This window comes from Narcine bancroftii, chromosome 9, assembly GCF_036971445.1.
Source record: "Narcine bancroftii isolate sNarBan1 chromosome 9, sNarBan1.hap1, whole genome shotgun sequence".
NCBI lineage: Eukaryota > Metazoa > Chordata > Chondrichthyes > Torpediniformes > Narcinidae > Narcine > Narcine bancroftii.
The window spans coordinates 39,410,278-39,433,594 of NC_091477.1; the positions used below are offsets into that span (position 1 = coordinate 39,410,278).

At 44.0% G+C, this 23,317-nt stretch overlaps 1 protein-coding gene across 2 annotated transcripts in view; it reads left to right on the plus strand.

The window, feature by feature from the left end:
• Positions 1–22,976, plus strand: part of LOC138743446 (vesicle transport protein SEC20-like) — a 193,073-nt gene extending 170,097 nt beyond the window's left edge. Inside the window, exons 19-20 of one of the 2 annotated variants that reach the window (XR_011344897.1) lie at positions 5,914–5,978; positions 22,961–22,976. The gene's annotated coding sequence lies outside the window, so the exon portion shown is untranslated. Of the gene's footprint in view, positions 1–5,913; positions 5,979–22,960 lie in introns of those variants that run through there. The other variant, XR_011344899.1, reaches the window with a different exon arrangement.
• Positions 22,977–23,317: the final 341 nt, after the last annotated feature.

The window sequence follows — 23,317 nt, forward strand, 5'->3', positions numbered from 1 at the left end:
TCCATCATTTACCATTTGGCTCCAGCATTCTGTATTGTGTTTATAGTGTTCATGTATTGGAGCTGGTCGATGCGAGTCCAATGTTTGGCCGTGTGATAAATGTCGGTTGGCACTTTCAACAACTGTATCAACAACTGGGCTCCTTTGGCGCAATAATTACTGAGAAAGCAAACAGTCGTTGAAGTGTTATTGCGCTGCTTTTTGTCAAACTGATTGATGCTCTTCCAACGCGATGGATTTGGTCCATTTCCGGGTCAGTTTCACCATGGCCGCTTCCTAGAGAAATGAACGTGACGCGATCAAAACTGCAGTGTGAGAACTATCTTTTGATCTGTTATTAACACGTTTGTTGCTTTCGCGCGTTACATGTCACTAGGATCATTTTCTTCACGGAGGCCTTGGCCAGGTCATGACATGTGCGAAAACAACACCGGAATCCACCTTGGTGCGTGATGGGGAAAAGAGGGCGGTGGTGAGAAATGTCTTCTCTGCAAACGCTTCCTTAAAAAATATTGTTCAGGATATTCGGAGTAAACTCAAAAGCCAGAAATGTGCCCCGATATTTTTGGACAAATCACGAAATTGGGAAGCGCGAGAATCGAAATAATATGGACTCATTTCCACGGGGTGTTGCGGATGAGAGTAGGCGCTCATTGAGGCTTGGATTTATGTATTTGGTCTGATCAGGATCTTCCCTTTGCTCGCGAAGAATAAAAGGTTATAAAATAACAAGGATCTATTTCAGGCAGGAGAGAGCACATGAAGTTATTGTAGCGTTGGTCGATGAAAATACAGATTGGGCAATGCTGTTGAACGGGTCGTCCTGCAACCAGTTAATGATGTTAAAGGAGGGAATTCTCAATTTAAGATGTTTGCAAATACGCCACAACTTTGCAATTATAAACAGTTACTTCCTGTACTTTATCTTTGTGTTTTTAACAAAATCGGGATGCTAAATTCTGCTACTGACCAAGGCGTGAGTTCTGGAGGATCTTTGTTTCACAAATCCATTTTCTTCCTTTACTGAGAAAACCTAAAGTATTTACAGATTAGAAGCAGATTGACAAGCAGGATCGGCTGCTAATTCTCTTTAAAATGCTGGCAAATAAAAGAGTCATGTGCTGACCATCCTCCAATAACCTTTCCTGAAATGGTTGAAATGTTCCCGTGGTTACAATTGGCTAATGCAACAGTTTAAACACGACATTTCGCATCATGCAGATCAAAAGAGATTAATAATTGATTTGGGATTAGAATGACATCAATCCTTAAATTAAAGTCTAAAGTAAGGCAAACAAAGTCGCGTTACGATACAGCTTTGAAGTCAACCTGAGGTAAATTTATAATCAATACTAATGATAAGATCATTGAAATAAATAAGCTGCATAGACATATTTAGGCTTATTAGACGCTTCGTTGATATTAGCCCAATTAACAGCTGCTTTCAAATGAAGATTGTGTTTTATTGTCAATATTCTATCCATTATTAGACAACATCGACCGGCGTTATTTATTTGGAAAAAGAAGAAGCCTCGTCCGGGTTGTTGAGAAGTGAATATTTTCCCGGGTTCAGGCGTCATGAGTTTGCGACCCATCAAAATCAAAGTATAATTCACTACAAGAGACAAATAATCCATCTGCCGGTGAAATACTGTAAAACAAGTGTGTTCCGTATTTAGACAGTAACAGGCATAAATAGCGCAGGATATGAAGTGCTTTAAAGCGCCTTTTTATAAATTATAATCCATTATGGAAACATTTATCACTTTATTTAAAAGATTCGCCAAAAGAGCGCAGGTTAAAGGCATATATTTCGAGGAAGAGCTGATGTCGCTTCATATTTGGATGCATTAATTCAATAAATGGCCCATTTGTTTCAGTCGGTAGTCCCATCAGTTCTTGACTTTTTATTTGTAGCCCTTAAAAAAAATTAATTGTCTTTTGTTTAAACTTCCTGTGCTGTGCGGTCTATCAGCCCGAGCCTCTGAAATCTGTCTCGGTATTTTATCTCATCCATTTCACTGTCCTAACAGCAACAGAAAGAGACGCCACACGCATTAGGATCCAGACTGCTGGCCTCCGCACACTTCACCCCATGCCAATCACTTCGCTAAAAACTCCACTCATCCAAACTGCCAAATCGCTCGAAAACAAAGCGAACTGATTAAAACATTGAAAACGCGAGGTCCCTGCTAAATACATTAACCAGGTCAAATATAAGATTGTAGATTGCCTACCATACAACAGCAGTATGATTAATTTCTCAATAACTGTTCTGTGATTTATCTGTCGAGGTTTGCGATAAGCTTAGAAGAAAACTGTGGTATGGTTTTAATCTTCAACGTTTTTGCACTGCGAATCTGTGCACTGTATAAATTAAAATATAAAATGATCTTAAAAACGATCCACAAAATGATTGTCGTTCTTTACAAAAAGGGATATTAGAGTTTCCCATTGAATGACAAAGTTCAAAAGCAGAGAACGGAAATATCGATGAACCTGTCTGCAACAAGGAATTCACTGCCCAAGCCTATCCATTCAGTTTAAATCGCAATTTACTGTATTTTGACGTGAGAGTCATTGTGAGATTATAGAACGGTTTGGGGAAAAAAAGTCCCCAAACACTTCTACTCTTTCATGTATGTCCAGTATTGTGGTCGCTGTTTTCCTCAGCACACAGGGTGGTAGAAACAGGGACAATTTTAGAAACGGACGGTCACTCAACGTTTTGAACCAATAACGCGGAGACAGATAATGACTATTCTCCTTGTTAAAGTAAATCATGTTCTGTTCAAATTCTAGTAATTTGGAACACAGCGGATGTATAAACACGCAAAAAAAAATCTAAATGAACTCTGAAAGTGCACTAAATCACAATTATATAAGGCGAAAAAATATTAAACAACAATTTCCACATTTTATAGCAATTAAACAGTTGTGGGAACATTAGACTGGGGGGCGGCTCTTAGACCAATACAGCGCCTTGTGTTTTTACTATTATTCCAACGCTGCCCCTCACTGAGACAAACACTTTTTGGAAGAATGGCGAAGGGACAAAATACCCAATTTGATCATCGGAAATGCGACCATTTAATTTTAGGTAACGTTTTTGTAAAGCTCAACTCGCGATAAAAGCAACCTCAGTAAACAAAACGTATTCGGGCAATGAAATACTTTGCGAGCGGATTTCTGTACAATTAAATCCCAGCTTCAGAGTTACCCCCATGATTCTGCAGATGAAGGTTTGAGTGCTCGTTGCAATAAATATTAGGTTGGGGAAATTAATCTTGGAGAATGTCTCCACGAATTGTAAACGCGCAAGGGGAATGCGAATCTTGCAATTTCAGGTAGAGATGGAAACCAACAATATTCCCGGGGTATATTTTATAAAGGAAATAATTCTGAATCATTACGAACAAAAAAAAACGGCATTAAACTTACTTGACTTTCCATTAACGGTGATCACCCAAGCATTTAGGGAGAAATGCACGTCGCAAAGCCAAAAAAATAACAAATGCCACTTCATCCAGATATGCGGGACAATAGCCTTGGAGCCGCTTTGTATATGTGCCGTTCAACTCGGTTTGGAAAGCCTTAATGTCAGCGATCTTTATGCGCATCCAAGTGCCTACAACGATATAGGACCAAAAGAGAGATCGATTTTATATTAATTCGAGATTAATTTTGAATGGAGTGGTCATTAGCGTTGTTCCTTGATGTTTTGGACTTCTTATAAGGTTTGTCCTTCTGAGGGTGAAGAATAATCTCCAATCCAGTAACTTGGTGTTGTTAAAGGATCATGCGTTAACCATGTGTTAATGAAATATTTTATACTTCCAGATTTCTTTAGTAATTTGTGGTAATAAAGGGGCACAGAAATCTGAAAATTAAGGAAAGAAGCTTGTGAGCCATGATCAATAAATAGGGCAGCCAGAAGTGCTCTATGTATGTAATTAATATGCCATCATGCCCAAACCCTGTAATTTAGTAATTGAGAGCTCGGATTTAAAGTGCATATTATTGTATACTACTGATTTGGTGAAGGTGGTAGAATTTATATTAGGGACATTTAAAATGTTGGATATAAATGCAGATAAAATAGGTGCAATCAACTTTTATGGTGTGACATCTCTGTTTTGAGCAGCTTAAGCATTTGATCAGTTATTTTGCTAATTTAATTTTTGTAATCAGGTCTTTGGGTAATAGGTGATTCAGCAGGTAGTTGGTCTGAATGTCTATCTCATGATCTCAAGGTGTCCCGAAATCAAATCACTGCCAAACCATGTCAGTGCAAAACACAATCTTTAGTGTGACAATGACAAGACAATCTGTCCTGTGCTCTTGGGGTAGATATTTGCCAGAGCACTGGGAAGAAATCTCCTCTTTCAGATAGTGTCTGAGGGTCCACTGAGAAGTCATAAGTGCTCTGAATTTAAGGTCACTTCAAAAAGAGATGTCTTCAGCAGTGCAGAACTTCCTCAGGACTGTGTGGTCAAGTGCCTGGAATGTAAACTGAGCATCACATCTTTTGATTCTGAAGCAGGAATACTTCCACTGAATAATAGCTAAAATTCAACAGAAGTTAGAAAGCCTGTCATTTCCTTGTTTTTTTTTTGGGGGGGGGGGGCATATTGAACCTAATAGCACCACTTCCATGATACTGTACTAACCTTTCACATCAAACTGGAGAAGTAAAAATAAGTTGGGATAGGATTGTATCCAATAATGGCTTTAAAATTGACATATATGGGGCTGAGGGAAAGGTTCTGTGCTCTATCTATGACTCCACGAGTTCCTGACCATCTACATGCCGGTACAAAACAGCAGCAAAAATACTGAATTAGGTGGTGGGTGTCATATTTGGTAATCAAAGATACTTTTTCCACCTCACATTATATTGAGCAACCGCTTTTGAGAATCTCTGCCCCGATCTCAAAGGCTAAGAAAACCTGTGAGGATCAGAGACCAAGTTTGTATCGGTAGATAATTGACAATGGAACAGAAAGCAGGAGTGAAAGAAAGCACAACAGTGTACTCCACAGGTTAGTGCTGGGATCACTGTTCTTTCTGCTATATAAGGAAATCTAAATACAGAATATAATTTCAAAACCTGTAATTCAGCGAGAATGGTAGACTCTAATAAGAGATTGTCAAACAGATGCAGGATACATTTAATTGAGAAAAGTGTGAATTAATTTATTCTGGTAGCTATGGACAAATATGGAATATATTGCATAATTTTAAATAGATGGAGGAACAGGGATACTTGTGGTAGACACACACACACACATGCCTTCATACTGACACAAAGTGCACATGTGTTCAGGATTTCAGTGGGACACAAAGAATCTCTCTATCACAGGATGGCACAGGATCATGTCAATTTTGATTCAATGTTGAGCAATCCAATCAGTTTCCCTCCATTACTTTATCCTCTTAACCCTTCCACTTTATTTAATTCAAATGGTATTTCAATTCATTTTTCAAAATACAAACCATGCTGGCCTTTACTAATTAATTCTACCAAGTGTCTGTATTTTTTCCTGATTAGATTTCTAAAAGCTTATGTATTATGAATGTTACTTTTATTAGCCCTTCAATACCAGGAATGCCCAACCCCTTTTTTGAGCAAGGATGTGTAACGTTGACCATTTACCTCCCTTCTGGCACCTGCATTAGTCTAGAGTCAAATGTCACGGTAAGTTCTTCGACCATGTCCATCCCTGATTCCGTCTGTTACATTAAACATATGCCATACACGCCAAGTGATATTTACTCCAAGAATAACCAACCTCTCCAGCACATACTCCCTATCAATTTTAACCCTGTTCATTGCCTCCACCATCTCAATTTCTGCCGACAATTCATTGGTATCCTGCTATTTATTTAGTGTAAATTTCTCTATTTCCACAGTCATCCAAGAAGCCCTGGTTTTGCGGGAGCCATCCTGAGGGATGCCAGGATAATAACAGCACCAGGTGAGATGTAGATTGCGAGGTGCTTTCCTACAGAAAGTGCAATGTGTCTAGTGGATAAGGGAATGATATATAGAGGTAAGATTTTTTTTAAAGCCTTCGGCCTGTTAAGGCCAGTGACAGAAAGCACCAAATATAAAGTTTTGAAGGCACACATTTTATTCCTTAATCAATATAAGTTGTAATGAAGGAATTTTAACTGTAATGAAGGAAAGTACATATCAATCGAATTAATCAAACGATTCCAAGTCATTTGCAGAAAAAAAAGCCCACAGTAACACTTTCCATGATGGCTAATTTTGAATTCCTACCCAGGCACATTGAATTGGTGTTCTGATGTGTTGGGGAAAGAATTTTATTGATTAAGGAAGGAATTGTGCCTTCGAAACTTTATATTTGGTGCTCTCTGTCACTGGCCGTAACAGACCGAAGGCTTAAAAAAAATCTTACCTGCATGGATTTAAAAGTGTGCAAATGTGCTTCCACACATGGATTCAGGATGGTAATCTGATGCCACACAATACAACCAAAACCTAGACCTCGATTTCATTGTGTTTTTAAACAATGTCGCCTGTGTACGCAAGAGGCTGGAAAGTGATGCCTTGGCATAGCTCCACCACACCCAGAGTTGGATTCCTCTCTCCTTGTGTAGCGCAATGAGATGATTGGGGTGGGGGGTTGCCTCTGAACATCACATCAATAACCACGAAAAAAAGTTCGTTTACGGGTTCAGGCTCCGTGGCCAATAGCGAATTGTCGGGATACAGACAGGGAAACAGATTCTAAAACTTGTTGGTGAAGATGAGAACTAAAAGGTGACTTTTACATTGCAATACACGGCATGTAGTCATTTTACAAAGTCAATGATATACGAGTGCTTCATTTTTAAAAAAAAACCCGTTCACAATATTTACAGTCTGATAAATATCGATTTCCGCTGTCACAATTTTGTGAGGTTCAAATTAATCGTGTATTTGCCAAATATTATCGAATTGATCTGAAGTCGCCTAGTGAACAATTCACACCCTGCTAATTCATGTCTGTATCTTGTTTTGTTCCTGTTTCCTTCGCGACCAATGACTCAAAATAAATGGATTTTTACTCTTCAACCCCGACGGGGTTATTTTGGGCCACAAATATTCTCTTTCAGAACACAGTCCAGGAGTGGAGCCAGTCGGCTGACGGACCGGTCGCCTCCACTCCCGGGCTGTGTGGCTTCCAGTGAATGAAAAGCCTCACCTTCTATCGTGTTTACCGTGCCTGGTAAATTGACGCACCACTTCTATCCCACAAATTACATTGACATTTTCTTCCCGGAATATAGCAAGCAGACGTGTTTAGGTTTGATAACGACATCTCTTTCGCTAATCGGCTTAACATTTCCTGATTATTTCATATTCATTGTTTTAATAGATATACACACACAGTGAACATTTATATAACAAACTCGTTATCGTTAATTTACTGAGCTTTGAAGAGACAAGCAAAGGTTAACTAACTTGCAAAATGAAACGTTTAAAACCCTTATTTCCAACAGCGCTGTCAGATATTATGAAGCCCGCTTCCACGGTGTAGTGAAATGAAACAACCTCATACCTTACCAACCCCCCCACCTTTGCCCCTCCTTTCCTACATCCCGCCAGCATGTTTGTGAGCCCATTTGTTTTTCGAATCGCCTGTATCCTCTGTGGGTGAAATTCAGCTCTCCGTGGCCGTCGACGGGACTGGGCTTGGTATCATGTGTTTGAACGAGGATGTCGGACAATTGGAAGTCTTCGTAAAACCCATAAAACCAAACATCCGTCAGCTAAATGGTTTTCATTCAGAGATTCCCATGGTCCAAATAAAATATGAATTTACGGTCGTCAGGTTGCGTGAATCGAATTATGCTTGGATTTGTACTGAATTCCCAAGATAACTGTTTGATAAAACTTGAGCCCGACTTTATTTCCATACGATCGGAGGTTCAAACCTGTAATTGGGCTGTGTGTGAAGATTTTTTTAAACCATGAAAATATGCTTAATAATAGCCCTCCAATGCACTGTTAGGAAAAAGCATTTATCAAAAAACAAACTCTTAAAATTGTGTCTAAAACACGAATGGATAAACAAATGTAAACAAGGAATATTACTTTAAAACTATAATTTTAAGATTTTGATGTGTTTAATATGCCAATTAATGAATTTAAATCTTAATTTAACTGCGTGCTGGAACTGTCTTAAATGGATGTAATGAAAGCTGGCATTGAGGACCATACATCCTGTTAATCATTGGTTTTATGGGCAAAGTGGTCTTTAGGTCCATTGAAAGATAGAGGATCTTATTTGGACTGGTGTAACTTTCAGATGAAAGTTCTAATTTTATACAAAAGTAGCTTCCCAAATTGTGTTTTTGCTTCCCCGGTGTCTGGTTAGCAGACTGCAAAAGGTGACAGCTAGCAAATTAAGACCACAGATCATAAGACTTAAGGAGCAAAATTAAACCATTTGGCCCTATTGTTTGCTCTGCAATTCAAATCATAGCTGACATCAACCCCATGCTCCAACCTTTTTTGATGCCCTTACTGATCAAGAATCTATCAATCTCTGCTTTAAAACTACCCATTGATTTGACCTCCACAGCCACCCATGACAACAAATTCCATAGATTCACCACCCTGTGACTGAAGAAACCTCATCTTTTCAAAAGGGATATACCATACTTTTATTCTGACATTGTGCCCTCTGGTCCTAGACCCTCCCACTACTGGAAACATCCTCTCCCCATCCACTCTGTCAAACCCTTTCAATACTGCCCACCCCCATCCTTCTAAATGCCAGCAAGTACTGGCCTAAAGCCATCCACACTCCTCACATGTTAACCCTCTCATCCCTGGGATCATTGTCATTAACCTCCCCTGGATCCTCTCTAACACTAGCATATCTGTCCTGAGAAATGGGTATGAAACTGCTCACAATACTCCAAATGTGGCCTGACCAACACCTTTACAAAGCCTCAGCATTATATCTTTACCTTTATATTCTAGTCCTCTTGAAATGAATGTAACATTCCATTTGGCTTCCTTACTGCTGTCTCAATCTGCAAGTTAATCTTCAGTGAATCCTGCACGAGAACTCCCACATCCCTTTGGACCCCCACTTTCTGAATTCTCCTCCCATTTAACAATTAGACTATGCCTATATTCCTTCTACTAACGTGCATAACCACACACTCCCTACACTCTTTTTCATCCAACACTTCTTTGCCCATTCTCCCAACATGTCGAAGATCCTCTGCAGACTCTCTGTTTCCTCAACACTACTTGCCCCTCTGCCCATTTTTGCATATCCGCTACTTGGCCATGAAGCCTTTAATTCCATCATCTAAATCATTTAGATCCAATGCAAAAAGTAGTGGACCCAACATTCCCTGTGGAGCACCACTAGTCACCGGCACCCAGCCAGAAAAGGTCCCTTTATTCCCACTCTTTGCCTTCTAGTAAGCCAGCCTTCCATCCATGATAGAACATTTCCTGTCATGGACTCTTATTTTGTTTAGCAGCCTCATGTGTTGAACAACATCCACCAACTCTTCTTTGTATGTCCCGCTTGTTACTTCTTCAAGAAACTCCAACAGATTTGTCAGGCAGCCATGCTGACTACAGCCTATTTTATCATGCGCTTTCAAGTACAGGTTGTACCTCTCTTATTTGGTGCTCTGTGGTCCGGCAACTCCTGTAGGTGGCACGTTTGAATCTGCCACCGTTAGTTCAAGCTCCAGACAAATTCCTTACAGACAGCACTGGACTCAAACCCCGGTACCAATCGCTGGCGCTGTAAATGCGTTGTGCTATCCACTACACTAACCATGCCACCCCACAGAATTATTTCTGGTTTTAAGCTTTGTTCTACCTTTGAAATGTTTACATCGGGGGTTCCTTAGGGGTCAATTTCTGTTTTCTGGCATTTTCTGTGGTCCGGCAGTGACCAGGTCCCAACGTCACTGGATTAAAGAGGTACAACTGTACCCAACCTTAATAGTGGACTCTGGAATCTTGCTAACTACTAAAGTTAGGCTAGTAGACCTATACTTTTCTGTCTTTTGCCTCTCTTTCTTCTTAAAGGGTAATTTTCCAGTCCTCTGGAATCATTTTAGAAAAATGGAAAAATTATAAAGTAATTGAACTTTAAAACATAATTGAGACATTATGCAGATTGATAATTGTAGAGCTCGTCGAAAGAATCAAAGACTTGTTGATCCAAACCAAGGCTTTTATTAGCAAAAGACAGGAGCTCTTCACAGGTGGCCGACCAGTCCGGAATGATCCGACCTGGCTAGGGACACAACCCTTTAAGGCCCAGACAGTAGGTGTGGCTTAGCTCTCAGCCAATCGCTGTAAGCACAGTCTAGATACTGTAACTATATACACTATATACATTGGTGATAGATCTGTACTATCACAATAATTAAGCAGACATTTTATAAAGCAGCCCTTTGACAAGTATTAGCTATAGTTTTCATTGGAAGATAATTGTTTTTAATGTGTGTGGTTGATAAGTTTTACCTGGATTCATATATTGTTATAGACAGCTGGCCATTCTGTCAACAATTATCATTTTGTGGCATTACATGTTGAAATGCCCAACTTTTGTATTCACAAGATTCCTTCATTGACATGTAATAAATACACAACTTTTTCAAGCTTTAAGGCTTGAAGCATAATACATTGTCCAGCACCCTACCAATGAGAGAACGAGAAGCAAAAGAGATTCCATTCAGAGACATTGAATGTCTGTGGATTCACTTCCTGCACTCCCTTGGCCTCTGCAGCCGCACAGCCTTCTGTCAATTCCAGCGGTGATCCTGAGCTCCCAGTTTTGAACCACCAAGATGATTAGGAATCTGTCAGCGCCCGAGGCCTGTTCGGAGCTCTCCTTCTCATTAGCACCCGGTTCCCATGAGCCAATTTCCTGCAGGTTGCAGCCTGTGTGATTCCCTCAGCTGCCAGTCTTCAGTAGCCTGCAGTCTGAGTGAGCCCCTCTGACGCCAGTCCCCAGCAGCCCACAGCCTGTGTGATTCCTTCAGCTGCCAGTCTTCAGCAGCCCGCAGCCTGAGTGAACCCCTCAGTCTCTAATCTCCAGCAGCCTATAGCCGAGGTGAGCCCCTCAGCCACCAGTCTCCAGCACCCCACAGCTTGGTATGAGACCTTAGGCCTCCAGTCTCCAGCAGTCACAGCCTATGTGAATCCTTCAGCTGTCAGTCCCCAGCAGTCACAGTCTATGTATGTGGTGGTACTCCACTGGCCTACTGCAGGGGGAAACCTCTGTACCTGCAGAAGAGCATGGGGACAAGACAATACCTGGCTGGCTGTCAATCAGCCGACCTGAATGGACCAAGCCCCGCCCGGTCGGGCGTCAATCACCCTCCGGGATATAAGCCTGAGCCGGCCCTTCGAAGTCACTCAGAGGTCACAGCAGCACAATCTCCCAGCCGGCTCTGTGGAAGTTTACGTCGAATAAAGCCTGTTGTACAGTCTTTTGGTTTTGTGTGTTTGCTTCTGACCGACAGCACGCCACAATGTGAGTCCTTAGGCCTTCAGTCCCTAGCAGCCTGCAGCCGGATGTCAGTCCTTCAGCTCCCAGTCTCCAGCAGGCCACAGTCTGTGTGAGTCCTTCCTGTTCTTGATCCCCTCTCTAGTCTGCTGTCGTGACCACCTTTTCTTCAGGGTAATCTCCCAGGCTTCTCCTCACGCTCTGTTGCCATGTTCCGGTCCACTGATCATCTTGAGCTCGCAGCCCTTCTGATTCACTGCCAATCATGGGCACTGCTATCTTGGGGCAGGAACCTCTATGATTTAGCAGATGTGTATTGTAATATTTCAAGCGCTGAAGAGCTGGCTCTGAATGGGCAACTAAAGCGGCATCATCTGCAAAGAGTAGTTCACGGACAAGTTTCTCTTGTGTCTTGGTGTGAGCTTGCAGGCGCCTCAGATTGAAGAGACTGCCATCCGTGCGGTACCGGATGTAAACAGCGTCTTCATTGTTGGGGTCTTTCATGGCTTGGTTCAGCATCATGCTGAAGAAGATTGAAAAGAGGGTTGGTGCGAGAACACAGCCTTGCTTCACGCCATTGTTAATGGAGAAGGGTTCAGAGAGCTCATTGCTGTATCTGACCCGACCTTGTTGGTTTTCGTGCAGTTGGATAATCATGTTGAGGAACTTTGGGGGACATCCGATGCGCTCTAGTATTTGCCAAAGCCCTTTCCTGCTCACGGTGTCGAAGGCTTTGGTGAGGTCAACAAAGGTGATATAGAGTCCTTTGTTTTGTTCTCTGCACTTTTCTTGGAGCTGTCTGAGGGCAAAGACCATGTCAGTGGTTCCTCTGTTTGCGCGAAAGCCGCACTGTGATTCTGGGAGAATATTCTCGGCGACACTAGGTATTATTCTATTTAGTAGAAATAGTTTCCTGCTTTGCGGAAACTGCCAAAATGTTTGGCCTGGAAGTCAGCCTGAAGAAAACTGAGGTCCTCCATCAGCTAGCTCCCCACCATGACTACCAGCCCCCCCACATCTCCATCGGGCACACAAAACTCAAAACGGTCAACCAGTTTACCTATCTCGGCTGCACCATTTCATCAGATGCAAGGATCGACAATGAGATAGACAACAGACTCGCCAAGGCAAATAGCGCCTTTGGAAGACTACACAAAAGAGTCTGGAAAAACAACCAACTGAAAAACCTCACAAAGATAAGCGTATACAGAGCCGTTGTCATACCCACACTCCTGTTCGGCTCCGAATCATGGGTCCTCTACCGGCACCACCTACGGCTCCTAGAACGCTTCCACCAGCGTTGTCTCCGCTCCATCCTCAACATCCATTGGAGTGCTTTCATCCCTAACGTCGAAGTACTCGAGATGGCAGAGGTCGACAGCATCGAGTCCACGCTGCTGAAGATCCAGCTGCGCTGGGTGGGTCACGTCTCCAGAATGGAGGACCATCGCCTTCCCAAGATCGTGTTATATGGCGAGCTCTCCACTGGCCACCGTGACAGAGGTGCACCAAAGAAAAGGTACAAGGACTGCCTAAAGAAATCTCTTGGTGCCTGCCACATTGACCACCGCCAGTGGGCTGATAACGCCTCAAACCGTGCATCTTGGCGCCTCACAGTTTGGCGGGCAGCAACCTCCTTTGAAGAAGACCGCAGAGCCCACCTCACTGACAAAAGGCAAAGGAGGAAAAACCCAACACCCAACCCCAACCAACCAATTTTCCCTTGCAACCGCTGCAATCGTGTCTGCCTGTCCTGCATCGGACTTGTCAGCCACAAACGAGCCTGCAGCTGACGTGGACTTTTTACCCCCTCCATAAATCTTCGTCCGCGAAGCCAAGCCAAAGATTGTAATATTTACACATATCTCCATTTTATAATGTATAAATTTGACTAATACATTTTACATTCATTCCTGTGCAATATAAGGGCTACTCCTTTTTTTGACACAATTTCATTTTGTCAGAGTTCTATTTATTTCTGTTGTGTGTTCCATGATCCATGAACAGTTGTAAAAAGTAAATAAATGCATTGCTAAATAAGATGGAGCTCAACACTGGGATGCAACACTTTTAAAATTTGTAGCACAGTAACAGACCCTCTGACACACAAACCTGTGCTGCCCCAAATGCACCCATGTGACCAGTTCAACTACTAATCCATACATCTCTGGACCGAGGGAGGAAGCTGGAGCATCTGGAGTAGATCAATGTGGTCAGGGGGGGAGAACGTACATACTCCTTATTGACAGTGTTGGATTTGAACCTGAGTCATCTTGTGCTAACTGCAACACTTAACTGTGCTGCCCATAATCATGATTGTAAGTTTTTACTTATTTAAATTCCCAGTAATATAAAGCCTTTGAAATAATTCTGCCCCATGGGCAATCATGGTTACAGTTAGAAAACACAATCTAATCTTGTTTTGTGGCTTGGGAAAGGAGATTATATTAATGATTGTAGCAATAGATTATGTCTCCTGGTTCAAAAACCACGCATGATGATCTCCGTTTCATCTTCAAGTGCCTGTCTACTTTTCAATCACACATTACGGAGTAACACAACTCCATCTAAGTCTGCAAAAGAATGACTGGGGATAGACAAACTCCTTATTTATTACTGAGACTCAACCTTTATTATCATTCTTCCACTTCAAGGATATTACTAAAGCTCTGCATTAAAAAAGTATAAAGTAAAAGCAATAAAAACTAGACTCTGCAAAATACAGAATATAGTTGGCTTTGCAAATTCATGACACAGTCCATTTTTATGTAGAACAGAAATGAAAAGTGAGTACTTTTATTTCAAAGAGATATACAGCTCTTTCATGCAAATAAATTCCAGCCATATTAATCATATGAACTGACTGAAATTATTCCTCATTATTTAATGTTTTTCTGTAATACCTAAGCTGTTCTTCAGGTCACATTACAGTTTACAATTAACCTCATTGTGTTGATCTTCTATTTAAATATGTTAACTGAGACAAAATGGTCCTGTAAGCATTTATAAAACTATTTTAAATGTGGGAAATTTGTTTTCTAATCTTTTCAACCGTGCTTGAACATAAATACAAAACCAATATTTGTTTACACTTCACCTTCTAGCAATAAAAATTGATTACTAGAATATTAATTCCTGTTATTAACAGACCACCTCCACAATAATATTACTGAATCCAACTTCCAGTTTTCAGTGGAGCTGCTGCATGTCTCAGCTAATCCTACCAATCTATGTTAAGTATGAAACATTTAGTGCAAGAGAGAATCTTGACTCAACAAAAAATATACTAAAAAAACTGCAAAGGATCCTTCTTTGCCATGTGTCCATTAAAATACAAATTGTACCATGGACAAGAAATCATGTAAGCTCTTTATTCAGGTTAAATATTTCTAGATGCTCATTTGTAGTAAAGTTGTAATATTTCCTTTCCAAGAGAGCACTTTGCAATCTGCACTGTTCCCAGGATAATATATCTGCAAGCATGGCGGCTAACCACTAGGCAGGCGAACCGGCCCCGCTTGTAATCCACGCGGCAGGGCAACTGGCCAAAATGGCGCCGTCAGGGGTTTCCCCTTCTTCTCAGCACGGGGCTCAGAAGCCCACGCTGGGAGACCACGTGATGCCCGGGTGACATTAACGCCCTCCCCCCCCAGTCCGGTTCTCATCTAGGTCTGGGGTGGGAGTACAAGTCCAGCCCAGCAACCTGCAATAAATCACTTCTGCTCACTGAGGTCAACCCGTCTCGTTGTGTGTTCTTTCAGTAGCAGTGTAGCTGCCGCTACAATTGTTGACCCCGACTGGTTCAAACTTCTTTGAACCCATATTGAGTGAACCTGGGATCAGTGCTATAGCCTGAATTCTGGGTTCAGGAACTGGAGACCTTGTTCGGCCACACGGAGGCTCAGTTTCACCTCTGCCAGATTTCATCGGACATGACCAAGTTCTACCATGTGGTTTTTGCCCTGGACCAGGCCACTGCCAAATGCGTGCTGCACCTCATTCAGCACCCACCCGCCAAAGATAAATACGAGACCATCAAGTGAGGGCTTACCGGATCTCTTGGACTATCCAGGTGTCAGCGTGCAGCTCAGATGCTGTACCTCGACGCCCTGGGGGACAGGTCTCCACTGGAGCTGATGGACGAGAAGCTCGCGCTCATGGATGATCACACCAACTACCCACTCTTCGAGCTCATTTTCCTTGACCATCTGCCCGAGGATATCTGGCCATTACTGGCACAAGAGAGCTTTACCGACCTGAGGAAGGTTGCTCAGAAGGCCTAAGAGCTATGGCCCAAGCGATTCCAAGAGGGCTCGGTGGTCCAGCAGGTCATGAGGCATGGGCATGACCACACCAAGCCCAGCCGTAGCACTGCGGTAGAGCATCTGGCCCCTGCAGGGGCCACCAAAAGCATAACCAGGGGCAAGGCATCCGCTCCAGGCCTCTGCTTCTACCTTTAGCACTGGGGAGCCAAGACTCGGAAGTGTCGTCAGCCCTGCTCGTTCCAGTGAAACGAGCAGGCCGAACGCTGTTAATGGCTGCGGTGGCTGGCCAAGGACACAGCCTCCTCTACTTGCGGGACTCAGTCAGTGACCGGCAGTTCTTCGTTCACACTGGGGTCCAGATCAGCATCATCCCGGCCATTACCATCGAGTCCAGGAACCAAACTTGAGGACCTCCCCTCCGTGCGGTCAACACAACAGAGATCTGGATGTATGGAGACAAGACAGTCCACTTCCAGATCGGCCGACAAAAGTTCTCATGAAAGTTCACCACCTCATCCCTTTCGACCGCCATCCTGGGTGCCGACTTCCTCCTCGCCCACAGGGTTCTGGTGGACATTTGGAGTAGGCGCCTGGTGGATGCCTGTACTTTCCAGGCTGTTTGCCTCGACGCCTCCTGCACAGAGCAGCCACAGATGGCCACGATCAGCATGCCCAGAGACGAGTTCCAGCAAATCCAACCCTCCTCAAGCCACAGTTCACCACTGCCTCGCTGCGCCACGGGGTGTTCCACCTCATCCCCACCCAGGGCCCACCGGTTCACGCCAACGCACGCTGGCTCCCATCTGACAAGTTCCAGGTGGTGAAGGAGGAGTTTTCGCATCTGTTGGAGCTGGGGATCATTTGGCGGTCTGACAGCCTGTGGGCCTCACCACTCCACCTAATCCCGAAAGCCTCCAGCAGCTGGCGCCCCTGCAGAGACTATCGACGGCTCAATGAGGCGACAGTTCCTGACTGTCACACCATCCCTCACATCCAGGACTTTACAGCCAACCTGCATGGTACAATGGTTTTCTCCAAGGTTGACCTGGTGCGCAGCTATCACCAAATTCCGGTGCACCCTGAGGACATACCCAAGACGGCCATCATCACCCCCTTCAGCTTGTTCGAATTCCTTCGCATGCCATTCGGGCTCAAGAACTCCGCTCAGACCTTCCAGCGCTTCATGGACTCAGTGGGCAGGGATCTGGATTTCCTCTTCATTTACTTAGACGACATCCTCATTGCCAGCAGGGATCGGGCACAACACAAGGCCCACCTGCCCATCTTCTCCCGGCTGGCCGACTTTGGCCTCACCATCAATCCAGCCAAGTGCCAGTTTGGGAAAGAGTCCATGCAGTTCCTGGGCCATACCATTATGACCGAGGGAGCTATGCCCACCACTACGAAGGTCGCCAGTATCAATGAATTCCCACATCTGGACAATCTCAAGTGGCTGCAGGAGTTCACGGGCATGGGCAACTTCTACAACCGATTCATCCTGGGAGCTGTGCACATCATGCAGCCGCTATTTGCCCTCATCGCAGCCAAGCACACTACGCTCACCTGGACCCCAGAGGCCTGCAGTGCATTCGAGGGCACCAAGGATGCCCTCGCGAAGGCTACCATGCTCGCCCACCCACACACCGACCTGCATATGGTGCTCTCTGTCAATGCATCTGCCATAGCCATCAGTGCCATCCTGGAGCACCAGGTGAATGGACAATGGAAGCCGCTGGCATTCTTCAGCCAGCTTCTCCACCCACCAGAGTGGAAGTATAGCGCTTTTGACCATGAGTTACTGGGCATGTACCTGGTGGTGCGGCATTTCTGCTATTTCTTGGAGGGGAGGACTTTTACCATCTTAACTGACCACAAACCCCTCACCCAGGCACTTGCGATGGCAAAGGACCCCTGGTTGGCCCGCCAACAACGTCACCTCTCCTTCACGTCAGAGTTTACCACTGACATTCAGCACAAGGTGGGGAAGGACAAAGTGGTCACCAATGCACTCTCGTGACCAGCCATCTGCGCGCTGACGCCTGGCCTCGACTTCGACCAGCTCGCCCGGGACCAGAAGTCCGACGAGGAGACGTGAGCCTTCAGGACTCCCGACTTCGAGTGGCAGAAGCACCGTCCTGTGCAATGTCTCCATGGGCACCCCTTGGCCAGTGTTTCCCCAGCAGTGGTGCAGGCAAGTCTTCCATCACATCCACGACCTTTCGCACCTGTCCATCAGGTCCATGGTCTGGATGGTGGCAGAGCGGTTTGTCTGGCACAGGCTGCGGAAGCAGATCGCGGGCTGGGCCAGAACATGCACCCATTGCCAAATGTCCGAGGTACACAGGCACACCAGGGCACCCATGCAAGAGTTTGAGCACATCCGAGAATGGTTCAGCCACATTCACATGGACATAGTCGGGCCCTTACCTGTTTCCTGGGGCAACCGTTACTTGTTCATGGTGGTGGACTGAACCATTCATTGGGCCGAGGCGATCCCGATGCCGGATGCCTCCATGGAGTCCTGCTCCCGAGCGCTGTTGCACGGTTGGGTTGCCCGGTTTGGCATTTCAAATCACTTCACCAGCAATCATAGCGCCCAGTTCACCTCTGCGCTCTGAGCACAGCTCGCCAACAGGTTGGGGATCGAGCTACACCGCACCATGGCCTATCACCCACAGGGCTGGTCGAGTGTCTGTACCACCACCTTAAGTCAGCACTCATGGCCCGCCTCACCAGTCCCGACTGAGTGGATGAGCTGGCTTGGGTGCTCCTGGGCATTTGCTCCACGCCCAAGAAGGATCTGTAGGCATCATCAGCTGAGCTGATCTACGGCGCACCGCTGGCACTTCCTGGTGAGTTCATCAACGCACCTCACAACCCCCAGCGGTCGCCACACAAGCTGCTTCCACACCTCCAGGCCCGCTTGGACTCGTTCACACCCCCACCACCGCCCAGACATGGCAAACAGCCATCTCACATCCTCAGCGAGCTGCTTTCCACAGAGTATGTTTTTATTTTGCGGGGCCCTCCCGCCGCACCTCTGCAGAGACCTTACGAGGGGCCGTACAAGGTTGTCCAGCGTTCAGGGTCTATGTTCATGCTGGACATTGATGGCAGGCGAGAACTGTTTACTGTGGACAGGCTGAAGCCAGCGCACCTCGACCCCACTGAACCAGTGATTGTGGCCCACCCCAAGAAGCGAGACTGCCCAGCTAAAAAGGACATTGGTGCCAGTTCTGGGGGGATGGGAGGCTGTGTGGTGGCACACCACTAGGCAGGCGAACCGGCCTGCTTGTAATCTACGCGGCGGGGCAGCCAGCCAAAATGGCACCATTGGGGGGGGGGGGGTTTCCCCTTCTTCTCAGCAGAGGGCTCAGAAGTCCACATTGGGAGACCACGTGACTCCCGGGTGACGTCTGCACACCCCAGCGCGGTTCTCAGCCAGGTCCGGGCTAGGAGTATAAGACCAGCCCAGCAGCGTGCAATAAATCAGTTCTGCTCACTGAGCTCAACCTGTTTGTGTTCTTTCTGTAGCAGTGGAGCTGCCGCTAATCAAATTACCTTTAGATTTTACTTCCTAACACCAATAGATGGAACACAAGCACCAAATTTCAGGATTTCTCTGCTCATCCATACCATGAACATTATAATTATTTCCTCAGATGGCTTTTGTCAATGAAGTTTTGTAGAGTTTTCTTCTTTCAAGAAGTCATTGAGGTTGATGGTGTATATATAGTGGTGTAGGAGGTTGCCAATGGTTTGAACTGTGTTCCTGCGGGGCCTGCTGGAGGCAAACTCTCTTTCTCTGACTGTTAGAGGCACTTGAGGGAATTTATGCTGATGGCGAATCTTTCTGCCTTACAGCAAGCAAAATCAATTTCTTGTAATATGATGTTGTTTAATTACATGACAATAAATTGAATCTTCAATATAGTATTTAAGTAATCGCTCTTTGCAGCTGAAAGTGAATCAAAGAAAAAATATGAATTTTAAGAGTTCGTTTTAATTAACTAGCAGTCAGGGGGCACCCTGTTGAAAAGCTTCAAAGGCATCTTTTCAGGCTATCCATTCTGAGTGACAATTCTATTATTTTTACAGTGGTGGCAACATACTTTTATTGCTAAGCTGTAAAACTGTATAAACTGATCCAATACATCATTACTTTTTAAGTGCCAGTTGATTATGTTAGTCGCATTTATCACTTTTCTAGGCAAAATGATCCAATGTTAATAATATGACAGGTGACAGTGAAGGAAATGAGAGGAAGGCCGGGAAGTGGTGACATTGTGTAGAAAAGGAATCGTGCTTTCCTCATCCCTAACTGTCAATTCCTAGCCTTGAAATCATGAGTTGTAATTCTTGGAGGTCAAAAATTGAACTTGTACCCAATTGATTCCTGTGATTAGAAGAGTGCACTGTGGAGAGAGAGGGAGAGAGAGAGAGAGAGAGAGAGAGAGAGAGAGAGAGAGAGAGAGAGAGTATACTCACAGGAAGCAGCACATTAGCATTCTCCAGTCAATCTGATACACTTTCACTCCACTTCCTTCAGGTCATATCCTCATTTAAGTAAAGTAACTGACATGGAGACAGTATTGCAGGTGTGATTTCACCAAGGAATTTGTAGCAACACCTCTTGGTTGACAAATGTTGTCATATGCTCTTTTCTTACAATTTTATAAGATGTACCGTAGAATTAAATTGGAAATCTGACTGCTACACACAATTGGATCCTTTGCATGTAATTAGTACACAAGGAAGTTCATCATTATCCTACATGGTTTTGATGCATTTGTACATGGAGTCCGCTAAAGAGATGTGGTGAGACCAAAAATCTTTTTCCTACTTTACTTACATGGCCCAACCCTGGTTGCTGCTGGAAAGCCTGAAACTGAGGATTGGAAGTTGCACAACACTGCAAAACATCATTCCCCAACATCCTGCAGTCAGATTGCTGTCCTTTACATGATCTTCCAGCCCCCTCCAAGACTCTTCTATCTCCTACTGATACCCTGGTGATTTTTTTGTACCTCATTTCCAAGCCATCAATCATTTCCCTCAATGTGCTTTCTAGTAACATAGATCTTCTCTGTGATACCTTCTCCATGCTCGCTACTCTATACCGCACTTCTCCTCCAACACAAATCTCTGCTCCCAGATCAATCTCCTCCTGATTAATTCTGGCCATCTCCCCAACCACTTCAGCTCTTGTTGTTTTTGGAGATCATACTTTAGACCCCTTCTTCTCACATCTTTCCTCTTTGACCTTTTGATTTTCATCCTGGTCTTTCTCTTTTTTGTCCTTTCCTTCCGTGCGACCCTCTCGCCCCTTCCATCATCAATATCCTGATCTTTTTCTCCTCCATGGTGAGAGAAAACAGAGGCAAGATCTACTTTTCAATTTGTGTGTGAATTCATGCTCAGCATGTATGGGTTCTTGTTTTAATGCACATATTCTATTTTCTCTCCCAGAGGGTAGTTGCAACCTGAAGTGCACTGCCTGAGAAGAAGCAGAGGCTTTAATGGCATGTGCAAATTATCTGGAAGAGCATTTGAATCCCAAGGAATGAAAGGTCCGAGAGCAAGTACCAGTAAATGAGATTAGTGACAGTTGGTATGGAAGCAATGAGTATCCGTTTCTGTTCTGATTGCCTTAGTCTTTGTGCACTCTCGAACTTCAGACCCTCATGGCTTCACTCAAAACTGGCACAGGGGCCCTTTACTCTCATGTTCTGATCACTTTGCAGTAAATACTGAGATTTCCTCAAAGGTTTCTGCATCTACAAGTTAATTTCAGAGTTTATGAACTAAGGATCAAATCACCATGTAAAGCAAAGTTAGTGCGGTCTCAATTTCTGAAATAAAATCTTTTTTTATTCTTGAACATTGGAAAAGTTTATCCCCCCCCCTCCCCCCCCACCCCTCATCACATTATCTTCTTGCTCCACTGCTTAACCAGTCTACATTGTTCACAGCGAGTCTCTTTGGATCCTTCTCATGGCTTAGCTTCTTTGGTGCTGACGTTGACTTTATCATCATCAAGTTTGGATGAAATGCATTCAGCTTCCATCATCCAAGTTCCTTTCCCTCTATTTGGAAAGTAACATTCTGAGCAAAAAACTATACTTTATCACAAGTAATTGGATCTAGGGTGAAAGAATGCATTTCTTATCAATCCTCCTCAAAATCTGATCAAGCATAAACCTAACACTCAATTATGACCAGAATGAACCCAGCCCAATTCAACTTTTTCTAGACATGACCTGATCCAATAATTGGTGTAAATGTAACTATCTTATGCATGTTATTTGCATGTCAGTGTGACTGAACAGGGGTGACCCACAGTTTCCGATGGCCTGTTACTTTAATTCAACATCACTGTCTGTGGCCTCCTGCATTGTTATATAATGAGCATCAATAGAAGCTTAAGGAACAACACCACTTCTTCTGTCTGTCATTGCAGTCTTACATATTCAATATTGAGTTGTTCACCTTAAAGGTAGTTCCCTCTTTCATAGCAGAACTGGCCACTGCAGTTGTTTCAGCTTTTCTTGTCCTTTTGTCCCAAACCTTCAATTTATAAAACATTACACAGAAAAATAATTTTAGTGTGCTGGTAATCTCTTTGAATTCAGCCCATCAGGGATATTCCCATTTTTTACATTTCTTCCACACCTTCTCATTCACTGAAAACTAACAGATTTCCTAGTACTGATGAAGGATTCCAGGATCAAATCATCTACTGCTTCTCCTTTCACAGGTGATGCCTGATCCGCTGAGTGTTTCCAACATTTTATGCTTTGTCATTTTTTTGGATTGCCTTTTAGTCTATAACAACCCTGTTCAGAGTTGTTGCTGCACCCATTTTCCCTCCTGCACATTGACTGCTGTGTTTCGGTAATGCATTTCACCAATGCACATCCACTAACCTTCTTCATTAAGCTGCATGCCCAAATGGACATCTTAATTCCCTGCAGGGTTATCTTTGAGCAACCTTGCCTTCTTAGGAGTTGAAATATGTGTTTCCTTACCCACTGGAGCAAAATACAAGTTGCTGAAGGAATTCAATAGGACAGGCAGCAGCTGTGAAGGAAAATGGAGCTGGTTAAGACACGACATCAAGACTTAATCTGCAATCTCTTCTGTTTTTACTTTCCTTCCTGTGTCTTGCCTGTGGCCATCCTTGAACAGTGACCATTCCCCATGACAAAATGAGTCAGAACATGAGCTGGTGGGGTAAGTATCTAACTTTAGTTTTACACAATTTTTAATCTTCAATTACCACCTGACTATGTCTTCTTTCTTGGTTGTTTGAAAGGACAAATGGATAAATATGGACTGATGAGGGTGGGCGGTGGAAAGGTGGTGTCTATTAGCCTGGACTACATCCCATCCGTCCCTTGCCAGGACTTCATCCTTTTCTCTCAGCTTCTCTGTTTCCACTGTATCTTTTTATTTGAAGCCTTTCATTCCAGGACATCCAAAGTGTCCTCCATTCTCAGGAAACTACCCAGCCTCTGCATCTTTTCTATTTCCTGCACTTTTGCT